This window comes from Adiantum capillus-veneris, chromosome 21 (assembly GCF_014529385.1).
Source record: "Adiantum capillus-veneris isolate H3 chromosome 21, ASM1452938v2, whole genome shotgun sequence".
NCBI lineage: Eukaryota > Viridiplantae > Streptophyta > Polypodiopsida > Polypodiales > Pteridaceae > Adiantum > Adiantum capillus-veneris.
Window position 1 is genome coordinate 39,638,478 of NC_140951.1, and position 11,614 is coordinate 39,650,091.

Genomic DNA, 11,614 nt, shown 5'->3' on the forward strand with positions numbered 1-11,614 from the left:
GAGTCAAAGCCAAAAACCGACAAATCCCATAGTGCTCAAGCAATTGGATGAGACCAAGCTCGCATATGCATATCGAGATGCAAATGGCAATGATTCTCAGTAGGTTCAAGACATTGTACAAACTCATTTGGATGGTACGACTGAAGTCAAAGACTATCTGAAGATGATAGAAACCCTCAAGTTTCCAGAACAGGTGACAAAAAAGTCAAAATCAATGAAAGCTAAAGTCCAAAAGGCTACACCACCAAAATCTCCTTTGAAGAAACAGATTCTACCAGAAAGTACAATGGACCTATTAAGGTCAAAGGTTACTCAAATGCAGGAGGACAATGCTCAACAATTGCAAAAAAGTGCAGTATCACAGTCATACAAGTCGACATCAATAGAAGCAGGTGATCAAAGCAAAGCCAATGTAAAAAATGTTCAACCCACGGACATCGCCACCACAAAAACACTCAAAAAAGAAAGAAATCCTGAGACGATCAAGTGAAACATTGTTGGTGAGAATGAAGATAAACTGTCAAAAGAAGTAAAGCTAGATTTTCAGCTAGATAAGAACCTCATGTCTTTTCGCACTCGGAAAAGATGTGGCCAACCACAGCTGAAAGATGCTCCTGAATTTGTGATCATATCAGGAAACAAACGAGTAGAATGCTGGGGAATCATCTCCACCACCATTGAAGTAAGTTCACAGATCATCAAAGCTCAATTCCATGTGATCACAACAAAAGATATGCCAGACGACATCATAATGGGAATGCAAATGGCCAAGAAGATGTTAGAGATACAGAATTCAAACATGACGGAGTCATCACAGACATCAAAGAATGAAGACCGAGATTGGTCACCTGCGCCGATGACAGCACAGAGTCCTCAAGCACAATTCAAATGGAGACTGATATCAAAGCAGATCTTATTGAAATTGATTCATCTCCATCATTCAGAACTTCAGAAGAACTTAAAGCAAATCAGGCAATAGCAAGTGCAAATCAAATAGAACAAAGAACAACCACGGAAGCTATTGAGCAAAGAATTCCACCGAGACCAGAGGTAAAGAAGAAAAATGTTGCAGACAAAGGTAAAGCTAAAGTGGAACTTCCACCGATTAGCACAAAAGGTGTGATAGCATATGTCTCTACATTAGAGAACCCTCATGGATCATCTTCTTCAAGCAAATCAGGATTTCAAAACTTCAAGTCAATTGCTGACCCAACTAAAACCTCTAAGGAGACACCCTAAAAAGCAAATGTATATCAGCCAAAGTACTCAAGAAAGGAAAGGAAAGTCAAGCAAGTGTTTGTTTCGAGCAGTTTAGTTAAAGTCAATGATCCAGTTTGGATTAAGGATGAGAAATCAACACAAAAAGACAAACACATGGGATGGATAGCATCACGATGGATCTTAAAGGAACAGGAGTACTATAGAGGTAACAAACAGATTTGGGTGCCAAAACCACAGGTTAGAGCATATGAAGTAACTTCAAGTCCCTCCTAAGAAAGAAGGCCCACAAGGTATCAACCTCGACAATATCCTAGGATACCTAAGAAGTAGGTTTACAACAAAACAACATTGAATGATAATGAAGTCTACCACGGCTCACAAAAGGATACATAACAAAGATGGATCTCAAAGAATGTTCTTCTTGGACAAGGATTCTACATAGGGTATACAAAGATTTGGCTACTAGTCAACCACAAGCCAATTGCAACTACACCAGACTTGCATGAAGATCTCAACATCTCAGCAGGACCTAAAGCTCAAGAAAGTCAACAAAGGAGTTACAAAGGTCATCAAGAGGTTTGGATTCCTAAGTCTTCCAATGCTCCTAGTCAAAAGCCAGATACCAAAAGTGAAAAGAGGCCTACAACAACATCAAAGACTCCTATCAACATGCCTACTTGGAGAATAAAAGGGATAATGGAGTATTCACAGTCAAAGAAGGACAACCCAACCAATGAGAATGCAGATTCGAAGATGATAAAATAGGTATGGCAAAAGAAACCTTCAATGCCAACTTGGTCCTTCAGTAATCCTCTTTTTGAGGATTCGAGCTTACTTTTACCGGAAGAAATGTTTGTAGTAAGCACAAGAATGTAAAAAGTCAAGTCGCCAGGGTGCAAAAAACACTCTTTGGCATAGTTAGAATCGGACTGCTAAGCCATAAAATGAGCAAAGCATTAGTCCCAAAGCTTCAAGTCATATTAAACTCTGTGCTAAGAGTCATAGTTATTAGGCTTACGCTCAAGCTGGAAGAGTTGGGCATATCTAAAGTCATGTCGCTCATGGTGGATGAGATGAGCATAAGAGTCAAAGTCTATTAACTTACAATTAGTGGAGTGTCGTAGAGTCCAACACTCACGCACAGTGCACAGTAAGATGAGAGCATATATCCTCGTCATCGAAAACCACTCTTAAAGGGGTGCAAGCGTGCAAAGCCATGTCATATGCTTTTATAGCTACACCATCTTTCTGAAGATCCCCTCAAAATCTTTCTTGCACAACATATTGTTTTCCATGCATTTCTGTGTATGCATAAATAGGATGTCCCACCATTGGACATATGCATTAGACACTCTTTTTTTCTTCCACCTATGCACCTTGAGTGGACTACAACAGGCAAACCGATGTTCCATCACGCAACCCTTTCATATTTGCTACCTTTTTAATTCCATATCTATCAGCAAATAATCCCTAAAGTACTTTATTAATATTTTCCATGCTAATAAGTAATCCAATAATGTGCGTATACCAAAGGCACTTTTTTCCCACTGGGTTTTTTCCCTTTGGTCATCCAGGTATAAGACCCTAATTTAGAACCTCATCATTCTACTTCCTTTGTACATATTTTTCATAAATAAACAGCAACCTCATGACAAATACAACATCATCTCTAAAATTCAACTACTCGGACCAATGAAGATGTTGCAGCAAATTGAACCTCATAAACAAATGTAGCGACAAAATGAAGATCGGCCCATCAACAAACAATCAAACCTTCCTCAGCCTCCAAGGACACTTTTTCAACAGTGCCCGGGGACCGGCACTAAAATAGGAAGGGGGGAATGTTAACTGAGTCAACGTCAGTTAGCAGATGCTGCTAAAGACTGAAGATGTATGAATGTATATTGAAGATCAAAGTGAAGAAGCGGTAAAGATTGGAGTTACACACTTTTCACATTTTTGCAAAATGGCCATGTATTGTAATTTTCCGATTTATTTAGCCATTGTGATAATTGTAACATGTTATGGGCTCAATAAGAGTTCTAGAATGTAAAGCATAGGTCACTTAGTGTACCTAGGTTGCAGATACAATAAGTGTGGAGTCTAAAAGGTCTTGGGCGCTCGACATTACACCTTTCAGACCTTGGCTAAGGTATAAAAGCCAACTTTGTAAAGATTTTATTAAGCTTTTGGATGAGAAATACACAGCGTGAGCTAACGACGCTCACTTCTCTCCTTCTCGCGCTTCCTACACCCTCTCCGGTTGTCACATTGCGAATGCATTTGTTGCATTGTAACCACAGGTAAGAGCTCTACGCATTGACGTAAGCCATTCACAGTATTTTGTATCTTTTGGCATCGCAGACCCGCGGCCTAATTTCATTATAACTAGGAATTTACATGTTTAAATAGAAAACTAAGCATAGGCAGGGTATTGGGGCATCATTGCTAAGCATTTAGATGCATTCTGGGGCGAAACCTACTAGGTCAAAAATCCACTGTTGTTAATAATCGTGATTTTGGAACTTGACCTAAAGTGGGGTTTGAGGCCATAGGCATGTGTGCTTAGGTCTTATAAACCCGTCCTAGAAGTTTCATTACATTTGGATGTCATTTGATGCTGTAATGAATGTGATTTGCTTGCCGATGAGCGATTGGCTTTTGGTGATTTCAGTCACTTGAGTGTAGCTTGAGTTAGATGCGAGTTGTTAGTTGTTTTCCAAGAGATTGACAACCGCTTGTAGCCTGTATGCATTGGTCGAGTCAGCTTCGTCCCATGGTTTGACAAATTAATCATGGTTCTCGCTAATACTGCAATAAGATAGGATGGTGAGGTTAGACATGCGTCCCACAATGGATATCTACTCCAAACCATACATGGTAGTAAACATAGTAGCTACACTTCATTCACACATTGACCTTCAAACAATAGAGATAGCTTCTTTCAATAGAGATAGCTTGGCCAGATGATGGACCTTCGAACAACCTTGGGCTAAAACCTCTGTAACACAATGGTAAGTAGGTTGGACAAGTGGTGAACCTCTACCCAACACCATCCATGGTATTAACCATAGTAGCTACACTCCATTCACAAATTGACCTTCAAACAATAGAGACAGATTATTTTATTAGATCTAGCTTTGACAAGTGGTGGACCTTCAAAAAACCTTGTTCTAAACCCTCAATACAACAATGGATAGTGGGTTGGACCAGTGCTGGACCTCTACCCCAAAAAATCCATGCTATCAGAGTAGAGATAGGACTATTCAATAGAGATAGCTTGGATTGGTGGTGGTCCTTCAAACCACCTTGGACTAAAACCTCCATAACACAATGGTTAGTAAGTTGGACAAGTGGTGGACCTATGCCCCAAACCATCCATGGTAGTAAACATAGAAACTATACTCCATGCACACATTGATCTTCGAACAATAGAGATAGCTTCTTTAAAAAAGAGCTAGCTTGTACAGGTGGTGGACCTTCAAACAACCTTGGGCTAAAATCTACATAACACAATGGTTAGTAGGTTGGACAAGTGGTGGACCTCTGCCCCAAACCATCTCTGGTAGTAAACATACTAGACACTCCATTCACACATTGACCTTCAAACAATAGAGATAGATGATTTCAATAGATCTAGCTTGGACATGACCTTCAAGCAGTAGAGATAGCTTCTTTCAATACAACTAGCTTCGACAAGTGGTGGTACTTCAAACCACCTTGGGCTAAAACCTCCATAACACAAGAAATATTAAATTGGACAAGTAATTGACCTCTACCCAGAACCATCCATGCTATTAAAGTAGAGATAGGATTATTCAATAGAGCTAGCTTTGATAGGTAGTGGACCTTCAAACAACCTTGGGCTAAAACCTTCATAACACAATGGTTAGTAGGTTGGACAAGTGATGGACCTCTGTCCCAAACCCTCCATGGTAGTAAACATAGTAGCTACACTCCATGCACACATTGATCTTCAAACAAAAGAGAAAGCTTCTTTGAATAGATCAAACTTAGATAGGTGGTGAACCTTCAAACCACCTTGGGCTAAAATCTTAATAACACAATAGATAGTAGGTTGGAAAAGTGTTGGACCTCTACCTCAAACCATCAACATGATCAGACTAGAGATAGGACTATTCAATAGAGCTAGCTTGGACACGTGGTGGACCGGTTAGTAGGTTGGACAAGTTGTGGACCTCCATCCCTAACCATCCATGGTAGTAAACATAGTAGTTACACTCCATTCATAGATTGACCTTCAAACCACCTAGGGGTAAAACCTCCATAACACAATGGATAGTAGGTTGGACAAGCGGTGGACCTCTACCCCATACCATCCATGGTAGTACACATAGTAGATACACTCCATTCACACATTGACCTTCAAACAATAGAGATAGATTCTTTCAATAGGGCTACTTGGACATGTGGTAGAGCTTCAAACCACATTGGGCTAAAAACTTTATGACACAAGGGATAGTATGTTGCACAAGTGGTGGACCTCTGTCCCAGACCAGCCATGGTAGTAAACATAGTAGCTACACTCCATTCACGCATTGATCTTTAAACAACAAAGATAGGAATATTGAATAGTGCTAGCTTGGATAGGTGGTGGACCTTCAAACCACCTTGGGCTAAACCCACCATAACACAAGGGATAGTAGGTTGGACAAGTGGTGGACCTATGTCCCAAACCATCCATGGTAATAGAGATAGTATTTACACTCCATTCACACATTGACCTTGAAATAAAAGAGATAGCTTGAACAGGTGGGCCACCTTCACACCACCCTGGGCTAAAACCTCCATAACACAATGGATAGTAAGTTGGACAAGTGGTGTACCTCTGCCCCATACTATCCATGGTAATAAAAATACTAGTTACACTCCATTCACACATTGACCTTCAAATAATCGAGATAGCTTTTTTCAATAGAGCTAGCTTGAAACCACCTTGTGCTAAATCCTGCATGACACAATAGATAGTAGGTTGGACAAGTGGTGGACCTCTTCCCCAAACCGTCCATGGTTAGTAAACAAAGTAGCTACACTCTATTCACACATTGACCTTGAAACAATAGAGATAACCTATTTCAATGGAGCTAGCTTGAACAGGTGGTGGACCTTCAAACAACCTTGGGCTAAAACGTCTAGAACACAATGGATAGTAGGTTGGACAAGTGGTGGACCTCTACCCCAAACCATCCATGTGATGAGACTAGAGATAGGAATATTCAATAGAGCTAGCTTGGATAGGTGGTGAACCTTCAAACAACCTTGGGCTAAAACCTCCATAACACAATAGATAGTAGGTTGGACAAGTGGTGAACCTCTGTCCCAAACCATCCATGGTAGTAAAAAAAGTAGCTACACTCCATTTACACATTGACCTTCAAACAATAGAGATAGCTTCTTTCAAAGAAGCTAGCTTGGACAGGTGGTGGACATTCAAACAATCTTGGGATAAAACCTCCATAACACAATGGATTTTAGGTTGGACAAGTGGTGGACCTTTGCCCCAAACCATCCGTGGTAGTAAAAAAAGTAGCTACACTCTATTCACACACTGACTTTGAAACAATAGAGATAGATTTTTTCAATAGATCTAGCTTGGATAGGTGGTGGACTTTCAAACCTACCTGGGCTAAAACCTGTAGAACACAGTGGAAAGTAGGAAAAGTGGTGGACCTTTTCTCCAAACAATCCATGGTAGTAAACATAGTAGATACACTCCATTCACAAATTGACCTTCAAACAATAGAGATAGCTTTTTTCAATAGAGCTAGCTTAGACAGGTGGTGGACCTTCAAACCACCTTGGAGTTAAACCTCCATAACACAATGGATAGTAGGTTGGACAAGTGTTGGATCTCTACCCAAAACCATCCATGGTAGTAAACATAGTAGCTACACTCCATTCACACATTGACCTTCAAACAATAGAGATAGCTTCTTTGAATAGATCTAGCTTGGATAGGTGGTGGACCTTCAAACCACCTTGGGCTAAAATTTCCATAGCACAATGGGTAGTAGGTTGGAGAAGTGTTGGACCTCTAACCAAAACCATCCACGCTATCATAGTAGAGATAGGACTACTCAATAGAGTGAGCTTCGACAGGTGGTTGACCTTCAAACCACATAGGGCTAAAACCTGCATAATATAATGGCTAGTAGGTTGGACAGGTGATGGTCCATTACCCAAACCATCCATGGTACTAAACATAGTAGTTACTCTCCATTCACACATTGATCTTCAAACAATAGAGATAGATTCTTTCAATAGAGCTAGCTTGGACAGGTCATGGACCTTCAAACAAACATGGGCTAAAACGTGCATAACACAATGGTTAGTAGGTTGGACAAGTGGTGAAACTCTACTCCAAACCATCCCTGGTAGTAAACATATGTTAGGAGCTGGACACACCCTACGGAGCTCGGCGGAATATTATTTTTTGTAAGTATTCTTTGAGAAGATCCGACATTTCACCTTTGTAAATATTGGGGCTTACAGAAGTTTCTAGATTGTATCCCATTTTTGACATTTAGATTGAGTAGATGTTTCCTTCAGATACCATTATGTCTTTAGTAGACTTTGTTGAAAATTACTCGTTCAAAGAGAAAAATGAAGTACAATCCATGCATTGGCATACAGATCAATGCACCATCCTTGTTCACATAACGTACATGCGTGACAACGAAGATGACAGTATTATCAAGCATATGCATTTCTACATCTCCGATGATAGGCAACATGATATGCTATTTGTCCAACATTGTTTTCTTCTTTGTGATCAGTGGCTTAAAGACCAGGGGCTGAATTTCAAGAAGCATTGGGTGTGGTCAGATGGTGCAGCCTCGCAATTCAAGGCTGCAAGGCCATTTTACTTTGTTGCTAGATATTACCAACTAACAGGTACAGAGATGACATGGAATTTTTTTGGCTCTGGCCATGGCAAGGGGGAGCATGATGGCGCTGGCACTGTGATAAAGAGAGCCCTTACACATGAACAACTCAAGAGTAATGGATTTGTTCTTAGGCAAGCTGCAGACGTGGTTGCATTTTTTATGAGAACAATGTCCAATGCTGCATGTAGCTTGTATGCACAATCCACTAAAACAGGTCCTACTATAAACATGAAATTTTGGCTAGTAAAAGAGACAGAAGTGGACATGTCTAATCTATGGGGTTGTGAGAGAGTACCAGGATCTCAATCACTCCATTGCATTTCAGGCTTTTGTCGTCATGATCCTACTCAATTAAGGACCAGGCGGCTTTCTTGTTTTTGTGATGCTTGCATGAAGGGCCATTGGAGGACTTGTTCCAACAAATCATATGCAGGCAAGTGGACACACAAGGCATTGAAACCACTCTCTGAGGTAGCAGAAGAGACTGAGGTACCAGAAGATGAAGCTGCAATGTTTGAGGGATCCCCGGATATGTTGAGTGAGTATCTCATTGAAGGTGATAACTTTGCAGTCAATGCACACGCAGAAGGTGTAGAGTTCTTTCTTTTGAGATGTACAAAGAGAAAATGGATGACAGATTGCATCTTAAGAGATAAGTGGAAAAACAAATGTGATAAAAACACTTATGTTGTCACAAGGTGTTATTATCAACAGCAAGAGGGGGACCCAAATCACTACACTCTACTTGATGATAGGGGAGTTACTAACCTGTACTCTCACCTTGTTCAGGCAATCAAGTTTGACATGCCTTTGGTAGATGCTACCTCAAAGACATATTATTTATCTCCGAAACTACATGAAACCATTCACAATGCCATGCCCTATGAAGCAACATGATACCTATTTAACATGCTTATATTATGTTCTATATAGCCTTCACCATTCAGTACCTCCTTACACATGTCCATTGTGCTATGTATCACATAGCACACAACCACACAGAGCACATAGCATAGAATCACACACATTTTAGATAACGAGGTTACTATTGTGAACATGTTGCACCTTGAAAAAAGTTAGCCAAGATATTTGTCGGAAACGATTGGGAAGAAAACATTATCAAGAGCATCCCATTCACTTTCTTGATGAATCTCAGGTAAACATGTCTCATTCTTACAATCATCTCACTCCTATGAATAGATGCCCATTGGGCGTTATGGAGTTATGTACATGCTACTATATGTGATATGTAGCCAAGTAATGTGTCAAGATAGTCCATTGTCTCTAACTAGGCTATTATGTGTGCTATATTGCACAAATGTGTGTAATAATAGCCCAATGTCCCTATCTATGCTATAAAAGGACTCTATTGTAGTAAGATAGCAACATGTGTGCTATACAGTAAAAGTGTGTGTATCACATAGCACAATGTTCCTGTCTATGATATGATGTGTGGTATGTGAAAGAGCTATATTACATATTGAGAGCACTATGTGTGCCATATAGCGTAAGTGTGTGTAATAAGAGGCCAATCTCCCTATCTATGCTATTATGTCATAGTATTTCTTGCAGTATGAGTGCTATATAGCATAACTATATGTAATAATAGCCCAATGGTCCTGTCTATGCTATTATGTGTGCCATGTAACAGGACTCTATCAGAGTATGACAACATCATATCACCAAAATAAAATTACATAATTCAACCATTAAGTTTAGAGAACTTTGAACAGGTCAATTTTTTGTATAGCAATTGCAAGTACATTCAGTGCGCAAAATGCTGTATACATGATTCCATAACCACAATCAACCTTACCTACATACTTCTCGTTGACTTCTATAGTGGCTGATGACACGAGAAGACCCTATGTCCGAAGGATTTTCAAACTGGTTCATCTTTGCATAAGCATTAGGGCTGGGTGAGACTGTCCACTTGACTAACCAAGGGAACAATGTGCTAACCAGGTAAATTGGGGACTGACAAATATCTGCTAGTTCAAATGAAGCAGGACAGACCCAAGTCCCGGGAGGGTTGATCAGACACTTGTAGAGTGTGTCATCCAGCACCAGTGTATTATCAAAGTTGAACTTAGGATGGTGCTTCCAAAAGTCTTTCAAACACTTGAAAAATATGGGCTTTGTGTTATCTCTACATGGAGGGATCCCAGGAACTTCATTTAGATTCAAGCTTTCCTCTCTACACCCCTCTTGACCGATAATATCGAGGAAAAATTGTTTGTTTAGCCTAGGAAAGCATGCACTCAAAGCAAGTGCTAGATTGTCCTGGGTCATGCAGCTCCATAGTGCAACTTGTGCTCTTTGCAGCAGTGCATGCAAAAAGATTGATGCATTGGGCCTAACCACATATTCAAATTGCATCTTTCCTGTAGCATTTTTCCCAGTGACTACCTGATACCTTGATCTTGCCCAATCAGGAGTACTGCTTCTCGCTATTCCTTTGTACAAGGAGACCTTATACCTCCTTATGAGAAGCCCATTCACATCCAGTATGATGCATAAATTTTCCCTTCTCTTCTTGTCCTCAAAAGACGCAGGAGGCAGTGCAAAAATCTGTACTGGCATTACCACAAGACACGGCCTCTCTTGCCTCTCATATTCATGTCCATTTTTGGCCTCTTTATCAACATTCTTTGTACTTGCCTCATTTGTATCTATAGAAGCCGCTCGACCCATAGGGACCTATGGACTTTTACCTTTGGTATTCCCAACAGTGGGATTTGTACAAGACTCAGTTGTATCATGTGCAACTGCCTCTTTCGTGTCCACAGCAGCCATGAAATTTTCTCCCATTGCCTCTCCCGATTGAGTTGCTCTGTCAGTGGGCACCTCTGTGCCTTTCCTTGCCTCATTGTTTTTCTCTATATATGCCTCAATTGTATTATGTGTATTTTCCTCTTTCATGTCCGTAGCAACCACGAGAACTTCTCCCATTGCCTCTCCCGATTGAACTGCTCTGTCACCTGCCTCAGTTGTGTCGGCAGAAGCCGCGACATCATCGTTACCCACTGTTGAGCCTATTCCGGGTACTCTCACTAACCTCACCCAAGCCTCCCATATCTTCAACAACGGCATTTGTACCCTTTGCCTCCTCTGCATCAACAATGTCATCAGTTGCATTACTTGGACATACCACCTTGACTTGGGCTGTGACATCACTTGCACCCAATGCCTCACGTGTTCTAGCTTCTCTCTCAATGAGGACCTCCTCACCCATGCCTCTGGTATCCTCAACAGTGGCATCTGTACCCATAGGCACAACTGCATCAAGAAGGGAATCTATGACAGCATGAACAATACTGTCTGTTCCACCATCATTAACATTGCCATCAACAACAGTATCTGTGCTAGCATCAACTTCCATAGCATCCACAATGTCATTTGTGTAGGCATCAACTATCGTAGCATCAGCAATGGCATCTGTGTAGGCATCAACTGTGGTAGCATCATCAATGACATCTGTGCCA